Raw genomic sequence first — 13,642 nt, 5'->3', positions numbered from 1 at the left:
GGAGAATTTGGAGCAACCGAAGGACGCACCCTCAGCCCGCACCGAGGATCATTCTGTGCCTCTGTTCTCGCAGAAACGTTCACATGTGTCTTCGCCTTCAGATTCAGACAAGGAATCTCCTCCTTTAGCACAGAACAATCTGCAAGTAGTTTCGGTCCAGCCAGATCCAAATGGTTGGGTCAAAGTCAGTAAAAAGAAAGGTAAAAAATGTAGATTGGAAGATTCTGCCCATGCTGGGTAGACTCCCTAGACCAGCTTGTTCCTCTTGTCCTCTCTGTCATCTTTTGCTTATGCCGTGGTTGCTCTTTGGGACCGAGGTTGATATCATATCATTTCCGGCTCCCTTGCTCTTTAGCTTCGCTTCTCAAAAAGCTCTGATTGTACCATATTTCTTTTCTTAATAGAATTAGTCTTTATTCAGAAAAAAAAATATATATATATATTAATATGAAATTAATCTTTTTATTATAAATAATACTAATATTAATATCAATAAATATATTAGTTTTATTTATAAAATTAATAAGAATATAAATAATGAAAACGATTATTAACCATATTTACTAATACAATTTTACTAATTTATAAAAATTTCAAAAAAAAAATTAAAAACTTTCATTACATACAACTTAATACGATAATTCACCGTTCCCCAACCAAAAAAACCATTTGCTATAAACTAAACTCATATTAATCTATAATCAAATCATATTTTAAGTAACACTATCATTATCAGTTGTTTTCATTACAATTAAAATAATAATTTAACAATACCTTATCCAATTATTTAATCCCATTCCTAATAATTCAACAATTTATTATCCATATATTTAATCCCTTGCCGCCCTCCCTACGCCGCAGAATTGATGGCGGTATCGGGAATCAGTTTTAAGTACGTAACTACTTTACTGAGGATGCTGCCAAGTCAACATTCTGAAACCATTTGTATTATTTACGTAACGGAGTGCATCACGTAGAAGCTGTCATTCGACCCAGTAAACAATCGCCGTCTATTTTATAGCTTTCGTGGCCATTAAGATTTCATTCCTATCTCTATCTATTTATAATGTTCGTCGCCATTAAGATTTCATTCCTGGACATACATATAACGGAAAATCCTACCTGGAAAATCCTAATAGGATTTTCCTACATATAACTGCGCGCACAACTATCACTGACAGGCAGAACATTAGCATTCATTTGCCTTCAATAAATTTTTCGTCAGCACCACCATCGTTTGACATTATCAATCTCTTCTGCAATAAAATTTGCGAATTGAAAGGCAATTCCATCCTTCAACGTTGTCCTCGATGTCGTTTTCTTCTTCAGTAAAACCAGAACTAATTACAGTACAGAGAACAGAGGAAACAAGAGATTATTCATTACAAAACATATCGTTGATTATTTGTTTACAGCATGCATACGTATTAGGTAAGCACATAAAGGTGCTTGATAAGTGGTTGATATAAGTTAGATGTATAGGATTTATAATGATTAAGAGCGTGTTTTTTTACAATAAGTTATAAATTTAAAAATTTATAACCAAAATAGAGTATGTATATTTTTATCTCAGAGTTTTATATACTAATTTGATATTAGAGTATGTATATTTTTATCTCAGAGTTTTATATACTAATTTGATATTTGGTTTGAGAGTGGACTTAAATTAAATAATAATAATAATTATATCAAAGTATTAAATTTCACAATTAAAAATATAAATTAAATTTTAAAAAATTAAAAAATATATATATGTTTTTTCTATAAACATGTGGTGGACATGTGGTAATATAATATTTGACAAAATCTAAATGCCTAATTTCAAAAATTCTTTTTCCCCTCGAAATGTGATGATACAATATTTAACAAAATCTTGAATGTATGATTCCAAAAATTTCTTATTTCAAAAAAAATGAAAAAAACAAAATCAAAGACTCTCATCTTTGAAAAAACTACACATAAACCTACATTTATCTTTGAAGAAATAGTAATTGTAACCCAAATTCTAAGTCTAACTGGCATTCCAGAATAAAGTAATTTTTAGCCACTAAAACATTGAAGAGAGTTCATCGCAAAATATTAAACAACCGACACTTCTTCGGCTTATCTTCATGGATTGAAGCAGCGACCACTTTGGCAAAGGAAGAGAAGCGATTCGTTTCCATTTAATTATTAAATTAAATGTCTATGTAACGCGCAAGAGCCAAGGACTTTGTGAAATCCGAGCAATCAAAGGCTCTATGACATCAAGAATATTCCGTTGACATGAAAGTTAGACCGTTCATTTTGAAAAATCTAAGGAAGTTTTCTTTTTAGAAATATCTCATCCTATTTTTGATAACCTCTATCATATATATGCACACTCAGTTCTAATCTTTTGTTTTAATGGTTTATAATTCTATTAAATCGATCGTTACCAATGGATCCATTCTTCATGGATCAAGAGTTGCAAGGTTATTTTCTGTTTTAAAGATTTTTTCATTGTGGCATTTGCTTAATCGGATGATTACTAGAAATTCTTTTCTAAAGGGCTCTGGTTTTGGAGCAATGTTAGATTGTTCCTAACCCTCAAGTTTTTAGATTTTAACCCTTCTATAACAGTGATTACCAAGCTGCCAATATGGATTTGGCTTCCTAATATGTATGTTCATTTGTGGCATTACTCAATCTTTCAAGGCATTGGACACTCCCTAGGTTGTTTCCTTGCAATTGATACTTCCCATGGGTAGTTTGCCATTTACACCCTATGGCAGAATCTGTGTTGAAATTGATATCAGTAAAGGGCTACCAAACCAAATCAATTTAAAAAATAGGTGATTTTCATTGGATCGAGGTTCCAGACTAAGAGAATACTTCTTTTTGTTGTCGATTTTATCATCAAACATGTCATTTAAATAAATAAAAAATTCTCAATTCAAATCTCACCATAAGTAGGACATTTGAAATTCTAGAGTTAAAATTTGGAAGCCCTGTGAACGGTCGCCTAGGGAGGGCGAGGCTTCCTCAGTTTCAAACAACGATGATGAAGGATCTGACGATGAAATGCATTTATTGGACAAGGTTCATACTTCAACTACTCAAAAGTCTCGTAAGGATCCTATTGTGAACCATGCTCCTTTGGCAAGCATAGAGACAGTGAATAATAATGCTTATTCAAGCACATTGAAGCAAGCTCATGAGTCGGCTTCTTCGGCCTCTAAAAAGGATTATCCTTTAGCATGGAATAATAATCTTGATATCACTTTGATAAAGCCGCCTTTGGAAGGTTGAGACAAGGTTTTGAAAAAGAAAGGAAAGAAAGGTTTCTCTGAGGTTTTTCCCCAATTTGGGTGATTCTCTTTTGCAATTGTTTCTTATGTATTCCTCTATGCCTCCTTTTCTATTCTAAGTCTCATACATATCAACAATGTTCCTATCAATATATTACACATTGTGCCACGAAAAAATTCATTGCACTTTGTGCCAAAAAAAAAAGTCATGCTTAAGTCGAGAGGCTCATTCTACAGCCTAGTATGATGTGTACCACTATGGTGCATCATCAAAGTTGAAATTTTGCTCATCTCGGTCAAAAAAAAAATCTAAAAATAAAAATAAAAAATTAAATAAGTATGCAAAACATTTAAATAATGTCGACTCTTTAAAAAAATTGCATGTGAAGAAATTAGATCCCTCTTAGCTCATGTTGGATCCGTATTTAAGATGATCTACGGTTGTGATGCATTTTATTTCTGATTGATCAATAAAATTCATTTTACAAACCGAACAAAAAAAAGAAGAAAAAGATATATATATATATATATATATATATATATATAATCAATATTTTTATATAATTGAATTTCATATTAATGCTAAAATATTATGTTTATAGTCTTTTACAACCTTTCACAAAAATATACAGGTTTTAGTTTAAATATAATATTCACTTTTTATATAATATTATGTTTATAGTCTTTTACAACCTTTTACAAAAATATACAGTTTTTAGTTTAAATATAATATTCACTTTTTATATAATATTATGTTTATAGTCTTTTACAACCTTTCACAAAAATATAGAGTTTTTAGTTTAAATATAATATTCACTTTTTTTATAATATTATGGTGAAAGAATAATTTTGATTTTAAAAATATTCTTCATTATCAACTTTCTACTTCTTTCTACCCTAACAAAAATAACTGCCCCTAACTGGTGTTGAACAGCTAAAAAATTTAAAGATTTGATTTATAATAATAAGAGAACGAGAAGTAGCACAACAGAAGTGGGTGGCTTTTCTCCCCTTAAGGGTTTCCACCAGAAATACTTGTGTCTCCTTATGCAAGTTTGTCTTGATGTTTATCATGGATCTTATGTGTTGATTTTATGCTACATTTATCTAATGATGTTATGATATGTATGGTTTTTTAGTGATTTGGGAAAATAAAAATAAAGTTCTATAAGTTCCATCACAATTGATTCACCGTCCTCCCCCCCCCCCCCCCCCACAATTAGTGATCTACATTTCTAACAAGTTGTTTAAGAGTTGGTTCTCTCCACTGAAGCTTAACCGCTTAAGAATATATCGTGGACCATGGACCAAAATAAGAAGAATATGTATCAAAATAAGAAGAGTAGCAAACTTGTTAAGAAAATTTCATATTCATAAGAACCCCTCTTTTTGTTGGTCAAGAGTGGTGAAGAATTGCTAGATTCCTCTTGCACATGCACTAGTGATGATTATGCTCTTGAGATTGATGGGTTAGATAATGGTAATCAATCCATTGAGATTGATATTTTGGATAGAAGTGGAGGTAACCCCTTTAGAGAAGAAATTAGTAGCATTATTGAAGAAAACTAGTTGAAGATCAAACTTAGCTTATCTCAGCATTGGGTGTAATACAAAGACTCTCTTCCCTCAGATTGTTGGAATTGTTCTTCAATGTTGGTATTTCCCTTTGCCATTGATTTCAAAGGGAGAGCGAAAATGGAGAGAGGATGGATACAGTATGGAAATTAGATCAACCTCAAAGTTATGGAGATCGGGTTGAGGTTGACATCAATGCCAAAGAAGGAGCATGTTGGCATTGTAGTATTGGAATTGATGTCAAAAGGACCTTAGAAGAGTTTGTCTTGTGTTGATGTCAACCTTGATTATATCTCACTTGTTGTGATTGCAGAAATGTTGCAGGAGAATTGAAAGGTTCCGGACAAGGTGGAGGCTTATGTTGATGTCTTGATGCTTTCAGAGAACATGTTTGGAGGCCTTGTCATGATTATCATACACTTGATATGGGTTTGTAGAGGTTCTATAGGTTCAGGAGGTGCTTGAAGAGGTTTATGAACAAGTTCTAGAAGTCCTGAAGCTGAGCAGTTGGCAAAAAGGATGCATTGATGAGGTAACGTAGGTTTGGAGGTTTGAAGTGTGTTACAATGCAGGTATTGAGGCATTAACTACTTTATAACATGGGTTTTAAGGCATAAAGTGTGGTATATCCATAACACATGTATCAACTTATTAAGTGTGTTATAACGCAGGTTTTGTGTGTCAGGGTTGTGTTACATCCTGTAAGTGGCATTTCTCGAATTATGCACGTACTCGGGTTATTTTCAAGGGCATTTATTTAGATTTTTCACTGGGTAATTGGTCAAGAAGTTCGAAGAAATCATCTAGAAGATAGCTAAAGTTGATAATCTCTTTCATTTAATGAAGATCATGGAGGATTAGGTCAAGGAGGAGAAATGTTCAAAATATTGAACCAATTCATGAGTGTATGAACAAATTTGTTGAGCTCGGTACTCCTTTGTAATTATTGTCTTAATCACTCTAGTAATTTATATATTAGAAATTGCTTTGAGGAGTTTTGGTTGGTGGCATTGTTGTAGTGTTTTTGTGGCAATGGTGTACCAAAAGACACCTCCTTAACAGTTGAGTGTTCCCTACAAAGGATCACAGACATAATTGGTGTTGTTAGTGGATAGACTTAGATAAACACAACATTGTAAATAGTGGAAACAATGCATACATAAACATAAACTAAAACAAAGAGGTAAATACACAAACAATGCTCAATGGAGCAAACAAGTCAATAAAATAATGGAAAAAACTCCCTTTATTGACTTTTGGTAGTAGAGGTTGAATACAATAGATGAATCGTAGACACTTGAAGAGAATTATTTGAGCTACGGTGCTCAAAAATCCTCAGCAAAGGGGTGCTTTTCCTCAATCTCTTTGCAAGTTTCTCCTCTCTCTCAAAGAAGTATGAAGATTGTCCAATGGTGGATTCATATTTTCTCACTAAGATGATGGATTCCTTAAAAGAAATATGGCCAACATGCTAGTGTTCTTCCCTTATTTGGCTTCAACAGTGGAATGGTGATTTGCTCCGATATAAATTTGGATAGCATAATAATGTCTCATATTTTGGCTCTCCCATGGCCTGTTTATATGAATTTTTGCATCCATCTTCCCCCTCTTGATTCATTCATGATAATGACACATGAGTAGGACAAAATGATTCCATTGAGGGTTGCATATCTTCAGGGCGACTCAAATTCAGTTGTCTTGGACTCAGGTCATGTCAAAGAATCGGCTCCAAGTGTGTGGAGTGGTCCTAAATCACTCAGTCATCCATTTTTCCGACCACACGGCTTTTGAAGGATATTCTGCGCACACGCGGCTATCGAATAAATAGTCGCGGCGACATCCACTTTTTATCTTTGTAAACTTTGGGCCTTACGAGAAATTAACTTTTTTAAACTTCATGATGTATTCAGCTGGAAAATCTTCCCCTGTGCATTCTGTTGGACACCTTTTATCGTCTTCTGGATTGTGAAAACATGTGTATGATTTTCTGGTGTTAACAGACATTGTTGGTTGATTGAGTGTGAGAGAAGAAAAGAGTGTACAAGCTATGAGGGACATTATGGAAAATATCTAACGCAGTTTACAGAAGTAGCAAAAGGTAGGAGAAGTGTGTTTTAATTATAACTTTATGTAGAGAGCGAGGACATAGAGAAAGGATTGATTGAAGATCATTTTTTGTATGGTTGTTTCTAGTGTATTCATCATACTGTTGTTTTGTATGTAGAGATTATTTTTGGATAGATTTATTATTTTGTAGAGGATTGATTTGTTGTTGTTGAGATGTGAAGTTCTCCTTGGAGTCTAATTTCAAAATGAATCAAAGTGTGGCTCCGTGAGTTTGAGGAGGTGGATGCCTACATCCAGTGGTTGTTGAACAAGATATGGGTGGTGGCTCCTTGTTGGTGCTGCTCGGTAAAACAGTATATTGGGAGTGGTATCTTCATCCATTGGTGGCTAGATATTCCATTAGGCGTCGGGCAAGGCTTATTGGGAGTGGTGGCTTCCAGTAGGTGGTGGCCTACAAAGTCATGTGAGTAGAGACTTCCTTGTTGATGGTCGCCAACAATATTGTTCATGAGGGTAGTGGATGCTATCTAGTGGTGGTCAGCTGAAAGAATTAAAATATTTGATTTATAAGAATAAGAGAATAAGAAATAGGACAACAACAATGGGTGGTTTTTCTCCCCTTGAGGGTTTCCACCAGAAATAATTGTGTCTCCTTTTGCAATTTTGTCGTGATGTTTATCATTGCTCTTATGTGTTGATTTTATTATGCATTTATCTATTGATGTTATGATGTGTATGGTGTTTTAGTGATTTTGAAAAAGGTTTTAAATTTCTATAAGTGCCATCACTATTGATTCACCCCCCCCCGGGTAGTGATCTACATTTCTAACAAGTGTTATAACAGTCTTTTCTCTCCACTAAAGCTTAATTGATTAAGAGTAGATCGTGGACCGTGGACAAGAATAAGAAGAAGATGTCTCAAAAGAAGAAGAGCAGAAAACTTGTCAACAAAATTCAAGATTCATAAGAACCCTTGTTTTTGTTGGTCAATAATGGTGAAGAATTATTAGATTTGTCTTGCACATGCAATGATGATGGTGCTCTTGAGATTGGTGGGTTAGAAGATGCTAATCAATAGATTGAGATTGATATTTCAAATTGAAGTGGAGGTAACCCTTTGGGAGAAGAAATTAGTAGCATTATTGAAGAAAAGGAGAGACCATTTGAAGACCAAACTCAACTTATCTCAGCATTGGGTGTAATACAAAAGTCTCTTTTGAAAATATAGATTTGAGGAAATTGGTTCAAATTCTTGAAGGAAGAGAGTAAAATTTCACGACAGAAATTTCATATTTGAAAACTCAGCTGGAAGAAGAGAGGAAAATCGAAGAAGTAATGTGGAAGAAGTATAAGGAAATGGAAGATCAATGTCAAAGAATGAATTCCAAGGTTTACTCTGTAAGAGAATAATTAGAGATGACTAGATCTGGTGCTCAAGCAACTACAAGCAAATCAGAAAATGTTGCAGCAACCAGTAGTAGCATGAAAAAGGAAAGTCGTTAGCGAGACCAACAGCAAGGAAAGGAGCAAAAGAATGAGCCAAGAATGATTCATTCACCAGGAAAATATGTTTCTCCCATAATGAGAAATGTCAGGTGTTTTAGATGTCAAAAATGTGGACTTATAACAGAAAATTGTAGAAGTAAAGAGTTAAAGTCCTCTAGACCAAAGGAGCATTCAAAGGAAAAGCACCCTCAAGAAAGAATGTAATGAAGATTACCTCCATCACGAATATCATCAATAGTCAGATATAATAGTCATGTTTATGGTTAATATTTCTCATGCAATGATTTTTTCCATAGGACTATTGACTATAGGGCATATGCAAGGAGTAAAAAACATATCAACATAAGATATGGATATATTCCTCTGTTCTTTGGTCACATAAGGTGCTATGTGTGTGACAATATTGTCTATCAGGCTAAAGAGTTCAAGTTGTACAGGTGTTACAGGTGATCCAATCAAAGGGATAAAATAATGCAAGGCCATCCACAAGAGGAGAAATAAATTATTGTACATGTCAAAGAAAAATCCACCAAATTTTGGAGGAGAAAGGAACAACAAGAGGCTCCCACAAAAAATTGAGGCTTGCATGGTATCAAGGGGAGCATATGGTCACATCTTGAGTTGCATTTAGACCATTGGAGGTGCATCCATATCAGAAATTTTGGATGAAGATAAATCTACATATTAGGAAGATTATGCATGAGTTCAGGGGGGTGTTTCATGAGTTATTGTGATCGGGAATTTGTGATGTTGTTAAACACATACATGGAAAGGACAAATAGGAAAGATAAAACATGAGAGTACATTTATTATTAACAAAACATATACATTTATAGTACATGGTGTGATCGTTGGGTTCCACATGCCAAGGTCTCTTGGACTTCCTTAGTCTATTCAGCTTCCACTCTAACCCATAGAGGATTAGGTGTCCAACATTACCCCCTTATTCCGAAGGGTTATGTATGAGTCCAAGAAGAGAGCTGTAATACAAAATGTGCAAAAAATGCATGGCATCACTAGGCTGAATGTGCTCTCTGAAATGTTGGTATAAAGGGCGATGGTTTAAAGATGACCACCAACACTGGAACGCTTAGGGTAGTTCCCTGAACTCTTCCAAGTTTTGCATGAAGCTCAAGTCTTCTGCTAGAGGAAGTGCTCCTGATGTTTTGAAGAGGGAAACCTTCAACCAATAAAGGGAGGTCTCACCCCACATAAAAGGGAGAATCTCAACCTGAAAAGGGAGGTCTCAACCTGTGATGGTTTAAGGATTACCACCAACTCTGGAATGCTTAATGCAATTCCTGGAACTCTTCCAAAACTGGCAAGAAGATGAAGTCTTCTGCTAGAGGAAGTGTCCCCAATTCTATTCCTGGAACTCTTCCGAAACTGGCAAGAAGCTGAAGTCTTCTATTAGAGGAAGTGTCCCAAATTACCAACTGAAGGCATGCTCAGGGGCATCTTTGTCTCTGGCTACAACTCTGAATCTGGTATGGCAGGTTGTGGCTCAAGCTCGCTTGAAGTGGCTTTGAAGCTTATAGATGACCATCATTTCCCCCCCTATCAGATACAAGGTGAGATGATGGAGAAAACTCAACTGCAAGACTGTTCAATACTCTAGAACAAGTTTTGACATGTGACTGGAATATCTTCTTGGTTGTTGATGTCCATTGCCAAGAAGCGATCCATCCAAGATGAATCTTTGTTCTTGCAGTAGGCTTGTTTCTGAAGCATCTGTGTGAAGAATGGGTGGTTTTATGACATTTCTTACATGGATGATGATCAAAATAGTGATCTTTCAGATGGCCAACTCGATCATAGTGTTGGCATTTCACAATCTGTTGATGTGGAAGGGAGTCAGAATCTGGAACAGCTGGAGGTGAATTGTCATGAAGGAATCCAGCACTCTAAAACTGAATGGGCTTTAAGTAGTCTGGAATATGGAAGGACAAGTCCTTATCATATCCAAGACCAGTTCTGTGTTTGTCCCAAGGTTTGATGATGGGCTTGGGAAGTGCAAGCTGAACTTTTGCATCTGCATGTAACCTTGCTGCTTTATTGGGTACTAAATCTGAATGAACTGTAACATTATTGACTTGCTGCTGATGGGTTGTTGTCTCAATGTTCTAAATAGAAACAGGTTCAGAATGATGATTCCTCTGTTTTAATTCTTCTTGCTGAAGCTAAGATTCAAGCTGTAAAAAATCAATCTTTTCATGTACATCTTGTAAACAACTATGAATATCGTGAGAAAATCCTTGCTGATTTTGGCTGTATTATCCATAGTAGAGAGTATTAGATTGTCCAGTAACTCTAATATTGCACCAATTGGAGCCATTTTTAACCTCAGAAAATAGTAAAACAATGAAGATCTCAACGCACTCCAAACTCTAATAGAATGCTAAGACAAAGAAGCTCTCAATGGTCTCCACTCTCCAAATTAGTTCAAATCTCGAAAACCCCACATGTTATAACTCTTCTGCTAAACTAAACATGATGTCCATAAATAAGAATTTCACTGCACAAGATATTGGTTGCACCAGTCCTTTCCCAGTCTAGCCCAATTTTTCACATATAAGGTGGCTTACAAACCTGTGCATAATCTCATAAACTGCAAAGCTGAAAGCACATAAGAAGCGCCTTACATTTGCCAATTTTGAAATGGAAGATGATGAAGTGCTCACTCCCGAAACCCTGGGGGTGAAACTTTGTTACAAGTTTTTACAAAAAAAGTGCTTACAATATCATCAATTTCATCATATAAAATAAGCAAGACTGTAGTGAATGGCAGCACTCAAAAAACACGCATCCTAAGTACAAAAACTTAGCACATTCAGGAGGCCATCACTGATAAGTGCCTCTTGTGGTGTCTCTATCAGCCCTTACAGGAAATAATCATCTTTTCTCCACGAAATGAAACTATTGATCTTTTGTCCAAGAACAGTTATTTCAAGCACATTTTCACAATAGCAGAGAGCATTTTATATACCTCATTTGTTCTAGAAATATGAGTTTAGAATGGCATAAGTTGTTCCAATTGTTAACATATTCATGACATTGATACCTTCCAAAATTGCTTGTAACAGTACATCAGGATCTGATTTGAGCTTCCTTTCTTCAATTAATCAGAGTAGAAGCTAAAACTAACCAACAAAATATGCACTGCCATTGTAAGATAAATCTCACTAGCAAACATTATGCGTGGATGTGTGGATTGTTGTTACCAAGCCCAGCACAATGATATGCCAAAAATACCCATCTGTACTATTAAGAACAAAAACTATAAACTATGAAACCAGCTTAAACTGCTTCACTAGTCAGTAAACTTCTCAAAGGAATAGAAAAGTTCTAGAAGCTGCTTTGGATCAACTCTTGATGGTGTTTTTGTCAGAGAACATTGTGTTGTAGTTGTCTTTGGAAATTCAATAACATCTATGATAGAACCTTCAACCTCTCATTTGCACAGGAGAGGAGGCTCTCACGCATAGGCTCTAGACAGCAATAGCAATAGCATCGGAGCAGCGTATCAATGGAGGAGAACTGGAGAGCCAGGAATCAGGAGCTGTAATGTTGGCAATGCAGGAGGAGTGGTGCACTGATGCAAGACCTTTCTCCATCTTCGGCATTCACAACTCTGAGGGGTTGTCTTGTGTGCCAAATTACGTGCCTCAGAAAACTTGTTGGAGAGCATCAATTCGAATTGCACCGAGGAAACCCGAGACAGAGGCTATGAGTTTCTACTTGACAAGAATGCTAAACAAGCCGTGTTGGGACAAGTAGGTAAGGGGTTTTACAAGTTTCAAGGCTGTAGATAGAGTACCAAGGCTGGATGAGTTAAGAATTTATTCATGCATTCATTGGGATATATAACAAGGTTCTGAAGCCTCTCAGTGAAAAATGTCTGGAGAAGGTGTGCTATATATATCTATTTTTAATTTTTTTAACAAGGATGGGATTCCTCCAAATTTCTAATCAAGCGAGTGGGTGAGCCAGGTATTTCCCCTCCATGGTGGTATGCCTGGTGGTATAAATATATTTGCGCAAGGATGCAGCAAGCGAAGCTTTAGCTATAGGTTCGGACTTTTCCATTATGGAAACAGGGATCAACTGAAAGAAGTCAAAAAGGTAGCGTTCTAACAACAGTGGGTCCAAGGTGCAGCTATTAAGCGCTCTTGTTCAGATATTTGAGAATACTTTGATAGGAAAAACCGCAGTTTGAGAGCCAAGTTTTACAATGTGGTAGGTGTCGCAAGTTCTAGCAAACGTTCCAACGATTCCAGAAGAAGTAACGCTCGATGCACCAGGGTTTGCAATAATAATTGTCCTAATGAACTTCATGATCATTCAAATCGCCATTTTATTGTAGCTCATAATGTAACCATCATATAACAACCTCTTAAACAGTCCTGTAAAGGGAGCTAACCAGATGCAAGAAGAAACGCTTAACCAGTCCACCTGAATGCTTTAACCAGCATATACGTAGCATTCAACCAACGCATATGAACCAACACATGTAAGGAGTTGTTGCAGACATTTGTAAATGTCGATCATGGGTTGGTCGATGGACTGTTTCAAAGGCGTGAATTGTTATCTGACAGGACACAGCAGCGCATGCATAGGAATAGCATACTAAAAATATAGTTCTGAGGGGTGCCAAGGTTTTTAGATAGAATTTAGAGCATTAGAGTAGGTGCACAATGAGGAGGATCATTTTTCATGCCAAGCTGAGAATGACAACAAACAATAGATGGTAGAGCTGAAATGCACACTAATGCCACAAAACTAGTGGCTCACACAAGATTGAGCAAGTTAGGAAGGTACCCGCTCTGATAACATGTTAAACACACTCATGGAAAGGACAAATAGGAAAGATAAAACATGAGAGTACATTTATTATTAACAAAACATATACATTTATAGTACATGGTGCGACCGTTGGGTTCCACATCCCAAGGTCTCTTGGACTTCCTTAGTCTATTCGGCTTCCACACTAACCCATAGAGGATTAGGTGTCCAACAGATGTGAGTATGAGAGAGTTTTCCAAGGTGTGGAGAGTGTATGGAGATGGCACATGTCCAAGAGGAGCATCTCATATGCTTCCAGTGTTTCAGTAGTTTATCGATTGCATCATGGTTCCTTGCTAGAACAAGAAGAGAAAGACATTGTTTGGAGGAGCTTTATATGTTCCCCGTGTTATGTGCTTATTTGAGATTGGTTTGTTGCATGA

Source organism: Pinus tabuliformis, chromosome 3_1 (genome assembly GCF_031772625.1).
Source record: "Pinus tabuliformis cultivar Carrire ecotype Pingquan chromosome 3_1, CPIR1, whole genome shotgun sequence".
In the NCBI taxonomy this organism is placed as follows: Eukaryota; Viridiplantae; Streptophyta; class Pinopsida; order Pinales; family Pinaceae; genus Pinus; species Pinus tabuliformis.
Note: the sequence above shows the minus strand (reverse complement) of the source record.